The 10,927-nt window shown below is 61.3% G+C and overlaps 1 long non-coding RNA gene across 1 annotated transcript; it reads right to left on the bottom strand.

Annotated features, from left to right (window-relative positions):
* Positions 1-3,531: 3,531 nt before the first annotated feature.
* On the bottom strand, positions 3,532-10,377 carry LOC128816564 (uncharacterized). The gene is made up of 3 exons (XR_008439948.1): positions 10,242-10,377; positions 7,958-9,708; positions 3,532-7,716 (listed from the first exon to the last, which is right to left on the bottom strand). It is a non-coding gene; the product is annotated as an uncharacterized LOC128816564 (long non-coding RNA).
* Between the last annotated feature and the right edge of the window lie 550 nt (positions 10,378-10,927).

The raw sequence follows: 10,927 nt of genomic DNA, 5'->3' as shown, positions 1-10,927 counted from the left end.
CATGGCTTGTCCTCCGTGGCACTGCACTGTCCCCAGCGCTGTGGGGCGTCCCCAAACCTGGCCCAGACCAGAGCCAGCATCATCAGGTTGGTCCCATCACTCCTAAACATCACCAGACCTCCACACACCCGCTGCCAGAGAGCCGAGGCATTTCCCACATCTAAAAAAAGTAATTAAATGGAAAGGTCGTTCTTATTTATTCTTTTGTTACACAACCCCCGAGCTACCAAATAGCGAAATTAAGTCTTGGAGTGTTTAATGAAGGATCAGGGAAAACAGCTCATCATCTCAAAAAGCTGTTCCCAGTGCAAAGGCACCACACGGAGCGGGGCTGCTCCGCTGGGCACTGCGGGAGCAGCCGGGAAGCTGCCCCCGGGCACCGGGCAGGGCTGGGCACCGGCAGCGCCGCGGCCGCAGCCCGATGCGTTCCCTGCTATGCTCACAGGGGAAGGATTTTTTTTAATAGGGCCCCATGGAGACATCAGAGCAATTTTCAAGGAGGTTTGAAGCCACCGGGAAGCTTATTAGATCCGTTCTGCAGAGTTAATTTGATGTTGGTAATCAGCGAGCAAGTTAAGCAGTTAAGGAGATGGTGGCTGCTGAAGGGTTGGGCTGTTTAGCCGCCTTGTAAGCAGTGGTTACTAATGAGAGGCTCATGAATATGGATGAGGGATGATTACAGCGTGGAAAGGGCAGTCGGCAAACCATAAACCTAATTTTAATCTTTTTATTAACAAAGTCACGTTATTAATAATAGACTTTACCTTGAGACCCAGCTGCATCTGGCAATTCCTGCGCTCAGCAATGCCCAGCACCAGGGAGGGGACAAGGATGGGACCCACCATGATGTGATGAACCCCCATGATTGGGGACCTCTTCCATCAGCACAGGATGGACCACCAGGGACCCTCACCCACCCTCCTTCCCGGGCTGGTGCTCGGACAGGGGCACAAGGAGACAGACACTGAGACCTCCTTGTCCCTCTCCTTGCCCCGAGCCCTGTCCCACCAGCCACAAGTCACTGCCACCATGGCAGTGCCACATCACAGCTGGGCACTGTCCCTCAGTCCTGGAAAAGGACAGTCCTAATCGTCTCCGTGTCTAATTAATTGTGATTGTTTTCTTATGGCAGCACTGATACGGGCACTCGTGTAACGAGGCGGCAGCTCCTGTGTGAAATGCTGAAGCAAGGGATGTAGAACATGTTAAAAGATATTAATCTACAAATGAAAATTATTTTAATTGGATTCTGCTTTTGGGGTCGGGTCACTGCTCCATTTTCAATCAGAGTTGTCCAGTCAGCAAAGCAGCAGCACAGCCCTTTCATAGGGAAACAGCAAGTGGCTCGCAGAGGTTAATAGGAATGTTGGAAAATAAATAGGTTATTGATTGATAATAACAATAAGCTGACTCCAGTCCTACCTTGGTGACCTTCCCTCACCCAACTTAGAGAAAACTCAGTTAGCATCTAATTATGGATCGCCTCACAATCCCACATATTAATGAGAGTGTGGCTGCACGGGCCTGGAGCTGCTCCTGGTGGAGGGAAGGGCCCAGACATGGTTGATCCTAGAGAAATCAGGATCTGGGCCCCCTGGTATGACATGGAATCACAGAATGGTTTGGAAAGGACCTTAAAGCCCATCCATTGCCACCCCTGCCATGGGCAGGGACACCTTCCACTACCCCAGGTTGCTCCAAGCCCATCCATCCCAGCCTCGGGCACTTCCAGGGATGGGGCAGCCACAGCCAGGGCTTCACCACCCTCACAGGGAAGAGTTTTCCCTGATGCTCAACCTAAACCTGCTTTCTGACAGCTGAAAGCTTTATCCTGGTGCCCAACCAAGCCACAGCCCCTGCCTTGTTCTGCAGGGTGGAAGAGGCAAGGACGGCGGCTCAGAGCTCTGTAACTGATACTTTAATTGCTTCAAGATGTGCCAGGATGTCCTGCCCTCAGCTCCAGCCTCACTCAGTATTCCACATGTGACTCTCGGCTCTGCTTGCTGCAAGATATGGAATAGACAGAGCTGGCTGGGGTAAAAGAGGGCTGCAGACGGTGGGCACCGATGGAGTTAAGGAGGCTTTTCCTTGCCCAAGGCGAGCAGGCACGCTGACTGCCCAGGGCACCTGCTCAGCGGCCCCACAGGGAACTGCTGGCAGGGGTGATGCCCGCAGTTAGCGAGTTTTCCCACTTAAGGTGCACCAAACCCCAGCTGTGTCCCTGCGAGGAGCTGGGGACAGCAAACACATGATGCTTCCGGGGATAAAGCCCCAGGATCTGAGAAAAACCTGGATAAGGGTGTGACTGTGTGAGCACAGCCGCATCTGCCTGCCGGCTGAAAGGGAGGGAGGGGAGAACGGAAGATCTGTGGGGTTTTTTAAAGCCCTGTTTGTAGAAGTGGGAACAGGGACACTAATCCCGTGCAGCGCGGTGCAGCCGGGACTTGGGCAGAGCTGTGGACATGGAGCTGCTCCCTGGGCTGGCTCCCTGCCTGCTTCCCCGGCTCCCTCGGCAGCTCCGTGGCCAGCACCGGGGCATTTGGGAAAGGTAATTGGGGCATTCTCAATCTCTCCGGCAAAGCCCTTCCCGCAGGGCCCCTCTGTGGCAGAGAGCCCCGCGCTCGCAGCCGCTCCCCAAAATGCCCCGGATCCTTTTCATAGAACCGCGGCGCAATTTGATGTAAATGAGCATCATTCCTCCTGCTCGTACGCGTTCCCTGTCACCACGGGCTGGTGGCACTCGCTGTGACACGTCAAAATGCTGGGAAAATAAACACGGGGACGGCCGGGAGGGGACGGAGCTGGGACCCGTCCTCACAGCCGGGGGTGTCCAGCCTCCCCCTCCGGAGAAAGGCAGGCAGGAGCCGTGTCCCGCTCACTGTGTGCCAAGCTGGAATCGCAGAACCGTGGGATGCTTTGCGGTGGAAAGCGCTCAAAGCTCATCCCTTCCATTTCCCGGCCGTGGGCAGCGATATTTCCCGCTATCGCGGCTTGGTCGCTCCAAGCCCCGTCCAGCCTGGCCTTGGGCACTTCCAGGGACGCAGCCGGGCCACGGGCTTTCCTGGAGCACGAGCTCCACCTGCCGCCGCCCTCCGAGCCCGGCCCGGTACCGCCGAGTGCCCCCGCAGCCCCCTCCGCGCTCCCCGCGCCGACCCCCGGCACTGCGGGCCCGGCCCCGCGGGGCTGTCCCGGCTCGGAGGCAGCGTGGGCTCCGTGCCCGCCCTGCTCCCCGCGCTGGGCATGGCACCGCGCCCCCAGAGCCACCAGCCAGGGCTGCCCGGGAGTGCCCGCCCTCCTGCGCCCCGCGGGGCACGAAGCCCCTTCTCCCCACCGCCCACCCGGGGCCCCTCCGGTCCTGCCACACCCCCGGTGACCCCGGCGCCTCAGCAGGATGCCGAGGTGGCCGCGGTGAGAACGGCCTGTCCTGGCACCCCCCACGCCCCCCACGGGAGCTGGGGCACCCCCAGCCCAGGCTCACACGGTTCCCCCAGCCCCCCACGCTGCACAAAGACAGAAGACAAGACAGCGAGGTGGTTGCACACTTGCCATGTTCACAGTAGACATTACAGGCTGTGGGGACGTCCTCGGGGCTGTGGGGACATCCTCGGGGCTGTGGTGACTTATGGGACTCCTGGCCAGTGTCCAGCCAGTGTGGCTGTGCCCACAAAGCAGGGGCCATGACCAGCTTGAGCTGGAGCACCCTGGGCAGGACAGTGCCCCCAGGGCTGCACCTCTGCCCGTGTCACTGCTGGGGTGCCCTGGCCACACGTCCCCCACCGCAGCTGAAAGGGGGTCTGCACATCGTGCCCCTCTCCAGACAGCTCTGGGGACACCAGCAAAGAGGGATGGACAGACAGAGAGATCAACTCCTGCCAGCCACGGGGACTGGGGAGCAGGGACAGGGAGCCCTGAGGTGCAGGAGCAGAGCAAAGGAGCATCCTGGTTGTTTGGTGGGGCCTCTCTGCCCTCCTGCCCTGCTCTGAGGGGGGCACTGGTGGCCTGTCCCCACTGTGCAGGCTGTGCAGGGTGACATTTGCCAGCTGCATCCTCTGCCATCGAGGTGACTTGTGGTCCCACAGCTCCCCATGGTGACCAGCCTGGGCACAGGGGGGCTGCTCTGGAGCAGAAGGGGGGTCTGTGGGGCAGGGAGGAGAGTCCCTCACAGTGATGGGCTCTGACAACTCCAGCCCAGTGCTTGTGGTGCTCCTGTCCTGCGCAGGAACCCTGAACCCACCCTGGGCCTGACCTGGCTTTGTCCTCCTGTCCCATCCCTGTCCCTGTGCTCCCCACGCTGCCCACAGCAGGGCCCTGTCTCCCCCTTCCATCAAACACAGGAGCATCAGCCCTAAAATCCATCCTGGTGGCAGCTGTGCAGAGGAAGGGCCTTTGGGGGATTAGGGGGATAAGGTGGAGGTTGGACAGACACAGAGCTGGGTGGGGAGGGGTCCCCCAACAGCCTGATAGAGACCCCCCAGTAAAGGAGCAGGCTGGGCTTAGTGCCTAGCAGGGATGCCCAGAGGAGGTGACAGTGTCACGGGGCCACCCAGGAGACCCTGTCCAGCTCTGCCTTCCAGTGCAGGCAGGAGAGCTGCCATGGGGTGACAGTGACATCAGCCAGTGACAGCAGTGGCTGGGGGAAGCCCTGGCCATGGGAGCAAAGAGCACAAGGCAAAGCCAAGAGAGAGCAGCCAGAGCTGGACCCTGTCTGGATCTGCTCCCCCTGACAAAGCTGCTGTGACCCTTGGTTGAGGGGTGCCTTGTCCCCCCAACAGGCACAGTCTGGGATGTCCTCATGGGCCAGCAGCACGAGGCCACCATCCTCTGCTGGCACACAGGGCTCAGCTCTGTCCCCCTGGTCATGGCAGCCCTGAACGCCACCGGTGCCTTGCCATGTGCCAAGCCCACAGCAGCGGGCCAGGGCCTGGATCCTTCACCCTGGCAGGGTCCCTGCAGAGGGTGGGGATGTTCATCTGGCTGACAGATGGACAGAAAGAAAAGGCCAGGCTGTGCCCCCATCACCTGATGGCAGAGCCCCTGTGACACCCACTGCCCACCCCTGTCCTTGGCTGGGGCCAGGGGACCCTGCAGTGGGACCCGGCGGTGACGCAGAGCTGGGTTAGTCAGGGCCACGCTGCCAGCAGCGGCTTCCACATGCACCAGGCACAAGATAAACTGTGGAGAGACAGAGGGGGTGAAGAGAGGAGCCCAGGAGCACCAATGCTGGGAGCAGCACGAGAACATTCCCCATGACAGGTGACCCGAGGCCTCGGGAGAGCCCCAAGCTCAGGCTCATGGCAGCCTTTGCTCTGTGGATGAATCTCTTTGCAAACGGGGTTTGCTGGGCCTCTACAGCCATTATTAATGGGTTTGTACTGTCCTGTTGCCACTCAGCCTCTTCTCCTCATTGTGCCACGTGAAATTTGTTGGAAAACGGGCCAAGAGGGAAATATTCAAAGTGCCCCAGCCCGAGCATCTTCTTTCCCATGGTACCAAATGGGAGCCAGGGATGCTCAGCAGCACGAAAAATCGAGTGCTGCAGGTGACTAAGTCCAGGAGGAGCCACTGTCACTTGTCATGGCAAACAGCACCCGAGAGGCAAAGTGCAAAGAGAGTTGTTAGTAGCAAGAGAGAAACAATCAGGGAGGATTAGTACAGTAGAAACAGAAGTACAGGTTAGTAACAGAAGCAGGGCACTGGTCTGCCTTAGAGGACACACACACTGGAAGAGAAATGAAGAGAAAAGCAGCAGTGGTTAGTTTGTTTAATTCAGTTCAGGAATGTGTTAGTAACAGAGATCTACTGGCTTAAAAAGGAACTGAAAAGCTTCTGCTGATAAAACCGTTTTAGGCTCCTAGTCAGCAACAGGCTCCACAGGCAGAGCTGGGCAGGGCGTGTGGGGAGAAACCCTCTCCTCGTGCTGCCGGGGGCTGCCCGGGGCAGGGGCTGCTGCTCCCCTCTCCTGACCAGGGCAGGGGCTGGTGCACCCCTCTCCTGACCCAGGCAGGGGCTGGTGCACCCCTCTCCTGCCCAGAACAGGGGCTGCTGCTCCCCTCTCCTGCCTGGGGACCAGCAGTCCCCTCTCCTGCCCGGGACAGGGGCTGCCTGCACGGACAGGAGCTGCCCAACACCACTCCTGCCCAGTGCTGGGCAGCCAGTCCTCTCTCCTGCCCTCAGCCAGGGCTGCCCCTGCCTGTCCCTGCCTGTGCAGCCTGGCACTGACACCTGGCACTTCCAAAGCCATTTTCCAGCTTTTCTGTTCCTCTTTAAAGTCAACGCTTGCTGCCGTGGTTAGTGGGCACGAGGCAGGGCTGCTGTGGGTTAGTAGGGCATGCTCTGGGCTGGTTAGTGGGTTAGTCCGTGTGCCAGGGGCCGTGGCAGCCCTGGGGAGGGCACAGGGGTCCCAGCAGGTTAGTAGGTTAATATTGGCAGCATGCAGAGCCAGGCCCATCAGCAGCAGGGCTCTGGCTCACAAGAGCAGGAGGCGTTTTTGGGCTTTGACATTTGGGAAGGTGTTAGTGGAGGGTTCAGCCGGTGTGACAGAGCCTGTCCCTGAATGAAATGCTCAGCAGGCATCTGCTCCTCTGATCCCTGCCAGGGAGGTACCAGAGGCCCCTCACAACATGTACTTCCCCCCCCGGGGCTGGGAAAGGCGTGAGACAGGATGCATGGAGGACATGGTCCCAGCAGTGCCTAAAGGACTCTAAAGGAGCTGGAAGAAGCAGAGGAGGACTGGCAGTGTCTGGGATAAGGCTCCAGCAGAGACCACGACAGCTGCTCCAGGACTTCAGCAAGCTCCCACTGCACGTGCAGGGAGGAGGAGATCCAGCAGGGAAAACCACCATGGAGCAGAGGAAAGGTGACCCACAGCTTACCCCCTCCCCATCAGAAGCTTCCTCTCCATGGGGCTGAGCAGTGCTCCAAGGGCTGCAGGAGCACTGTGCCCCAAGAAACAGGGCTGGGATGGGCCCTCTGCCCTGTGTCCCTCTGGGTCACCTCCTCCCACTGCACGAGCACCTCTGGTCCCCAAAAGGATGCTTTTCCAGTTTGGACTTCAAGGCTGTAACCCCTGCCATGAGCTGTGTCTGCCCTCAGCCCCCAGCCCACTGCACCCCCGTCCTTCTGCCTGTGTGGGGACATGGGCCCAAGTGGCTGCTTGGCAAGGACATGGTCCCACCTGCTTACAGGGCACTGCAGGAGGTTTCGCTGCCCATGCTCCTCTCCAAGCTACAGGATGCTCCACACACCAGGTGGTTCAGAAAGCACCAGGACTTCACCAACAGCCAGAGGGAAGGGCAGGATCAGTGGGGACAGACAGAGCCCCTTTGGGCTCTGGCCATCGTGTCACCATGAGGAGCTGGCACAGCTCTGCCCCACTCCCTTTTCCTTCTCCCTCTTCCTACTCTGTGCTCAGGGAAGGAGACAGGCCTGGGGGGTGCAGCGGGAGGCAAGGACACCCCAGCACCTTGCAGGAAAACCGTGTGCATGCGCAGCCCCGTGTCCTCAGGTGTCACCACCGCAGTCTCCTGGGCCGTGTCCCCCGCAGTGGCCGGGCTCGTGGCTCCACGCCATGGCAGTGGGTACCAGGGTGCTCTGCTGGGGCCAGCCCGGCTCTGGCATCATGTGCTGGTTGTGACGGCAGCTCCTGAGCCCGGCTCCCCTCTGGACATGGTCAGTCTGGCCAGGCAGGAGCTGGGCCGTGCCCCTGGGGTGGTGGCACTGAGGAGCAGAGATGCTGTGAGACCCTGGGTTGTGGCAGCCACCCCCTCCCCACTGCTGGGGGACACATCCTCTCATGCAGGTGGCCCTAGGGATGGTGTGAACCCCTGCACCCTGCTGGGGCCTGGGGAGAACCCTGCAGGAGATGGGGCCCTGAGGAGGAAGGATGATCCCGACTGTCCAGCACCCTCCCTGCTCACGAGGGGCTGGCACTACCTGTGTCCCCTCCCCAGAGTCCTACCTGTGGTCACCAGCTACGGGAGTGCTGTGCAATGTCCCCTGTTCCACGTGGCTCTGTGCCGTGGAGGCAGCGAGGGGACTGTGTGAACAGACCTCAGGTCAGTCATTAGCAGCTGCAAGAGAAACAACCAACGCAGCAAGGGGGAGAAACAGGGCCCTGTCCTCAGGCACAGCCCAGCCAAGCTGGCAGGAGCCTGGCAGGAGGCTTGGGCACAGACCTTCCTGTCCCTGTCCCCTTGCAGGGTGAAGGAGCTGAACCAGGCACAGGGGGGCATCGGAGCCACCACACCAGAAATGGTGGCAATGCCCCAAACTGTCCCTACTTGTTGCTGTAACCCCTGCACTGGAGGCAGGGACTGCCACTGTCACTTCTGCTGCCACCTCTGCCCCTGCCCCTGCCGTGGGGTAAAGCTGAGTCACTGGTACCCTGCGGTTCCGCAGGCACCGGTTAAACTGGGGCAACTGGCGGTCACAGCCGCGCTGCGGTGGGTGCTGCTCCACCTCCTCGGGGATTTGGGGACATGTGGCCGGTGCCAGCAGCCAGCCCATGTCTGTGACCTGCCCTGCCCTGCCCTGCCCGGGCAAACCAGGACAGCAGCAGGTCCCGGGGGAGCGGGGCCGTGATGACTCTGCAGTTCAGCTGCGGAGCCGCTCCTGCTTCCCACGGCTCATTGTCACCACACGCTCATTGTCACCACGCGCTCATTGTCACCACACGCCGCAGGCGCTGCCGGCAGGACAGTCCCTGCCGTGGGGACAGCACGTCCAGGCGGCATTTGCAGCCCAGCTGCGGTGGGGCGGAGCAGCGGGAATGAGCATCTGGCAAATGGATCCCCTGCTGGATCCGAGCGGGAGGTGCCTGCGCTGGGGCAGGATGGCCTCTCTGGCCTGGGAATGAAGCACATCCCAGGGGACAGGGAGGGAGAAACAATTTTGCACAGACAGGACTCACCTCAACATTCGTCTTGGGCGTGAGCTCGAGCTGCCTCTGCCACACGTGTGGGTGGCACATACAGTGGCCCTGGGGGCTGGACACCCGAATTAAATGGGGCCAAACCCCCTCCTCGAGTGAGGAGAGAGGGAGGGAGAGGAGCACAAGCTCCACTGCGGGCAGGAACAGGGAGATGAGGGCACAACAGGCGAGAGATCCTAGAGAGATGGTCTATGGGATGTGCCATCTGTGCACCCTGACCCCCCAGATCCCAGTGGGGTGGGCAGACACCCCGGCCCTGTGCCCTGCCAGCGCTGCCCGAGCCTCGCTGCCATCCAGCAGAGCCCAGGCTCTGGCACAGCCCGGGCTCTGGTGCTGCTGCAGGGGTGCCAGGCGCTGCTGCCTTTGTCTGCAGCTCTGGGGCCGGGCAGCCCGGCAGCAGGGGGGCGTGGGGGTGTGAATGGCTCCTTGCAAGCCCACAACGCCTGAAAATCTGATTATTTCTGGGCTCCTCCTGGCTCCCAGGGCAGGACCTACCCGCACACACAAAAGGCTGCGAGACAATGAGGGAGAGAAAATGGCTCCGCAAGAAGAGCATCTGCCAGGTTAACTCGGAGGGGGAGGAAGGCCTGGGCTGTGCCCTGGGGCTGCTGGCCCCAGCCTCGCCTCTAACCCCCGCCTAGGATCATCAGCTTTAGGAGGAAATGGGGGCTTCGAGACAAAGCAGTAAAACAGCATTTTGCCTACAAATCCTCCCAGGAGCATTGAAAATCAGGCAAGAATCCATTTACCTGGCAGGAGCCCTATTCTTGATGAGGATTCTGGAAAAAAAAAAAAAAAAAATACAAACAAGCGGTGCAGCAGTTAGTTCTGATTTGGGCCAGGGGCTGCAGGCAGTGTCCGAGGGTGGGGCCAGGCTGCCCAGCGCTGCCTCAGGACCGGGATCACCGGGATCGCCCGCCGGGCCAGGATGTGGCCGGGAACACGGCGCGGGATGCGCGGCTGCTCCTGCCCTAACAAAGGGAGGGGGGCCCGGCTGCCCCGGCCTGGCACCCCCGAGGAAGGAGGGAGTCCTGCCGGGGGCGGGGGTTCTCGTGGGGTTATTTATAACCAGAGAAAAATATATTGAGAAAGGGGGTATTTTTGGAGCATGGAGAGGAGAGGAGGGGGCAGCCGCGTCCGCCGGCTCCGCACCTCCCGGAGCGATGCCCGCAGGACCCCCCGAATTCCGGGGTGACATCGCCCCCGCTCCCGCCCGGAGGTGGGGGCGGCCCCCGGGCTCCCCGCATCCCCAGACCCCACCGGCGCCCCATCGCCGTCCGCAGGGAGCGGAGCCACGTCCCCGGTGAGTTACCTGCTCCCGGGGGGCCGGGCTGGGGCTGGGGGGCGCCGGTTCCGCTCGCTCCTGCCCGCCGCGCCGCTCCTTTGTGCTGGAGCTTTCCCAGAGCATCCCTGAGGAAGAGGCGGCCAAGCAAACTCCTCCTCCAGCAGCCCCCGGCCCCCCCCGGCCCTACCTACGGCGCAGGAGGATGCTGCAACTCGCATTAAATTTTAATGCTGGAAATGCGGCCCAGTCACCTTTTCCCCGCACCGCGCCCGCTCCGCACCGCTCCCGCATCCCTTCCAGCACCGCTCCCGCACCACTTCCAGCACCGCTCCCGCACCGCTCCCGCATCACTTCCAGCACCGCTCCCGCACCACTTCCAGCACCTCTCCCGCACCGCTCCCGCATCACTTCCAGCACCGCTCCCGCACCGCTCCCGCTGCGGGAGACCCTGGGGACCTTTTTGCCACGACAGCCGCTGCAAATGCCACTGTCACCCCCTGCCAGGACATCGTTGGCCGTGAAGTCACGGGCTCCCCACAGCCATGGGTGTGACCCAGGGGACACGGGACAAAGGGGGCAGGGGTGTCGGGCACACCCCTGGGGACGTGGTGGGCAGGATGAACCCGGGCTCGGTGGGGATGGATGGCACAGACCAGCCCGGCTTGGGGACACAGCCCTGTCCCTGAGCCCCCCCTTCCATGCCGGGGACAGCT

This window comes from Vidua macroura, chromosome 18 (genome assembly GCF_024509145.1).
Source record: "Vidua macroura isolate BioBank_ID:100142 chromosome 18, ASM2450914v1, whole genome shotgun sequence".
NCBI classification, from domain to species: Eukaryota; Metazoa; Chordata; class Aves; order Passeriformes; family Viduidae; genus Vidua; species Vidua macroura.
This window is presented reverse-complemented; position numbering and strand designations above follow the sequence as displayed.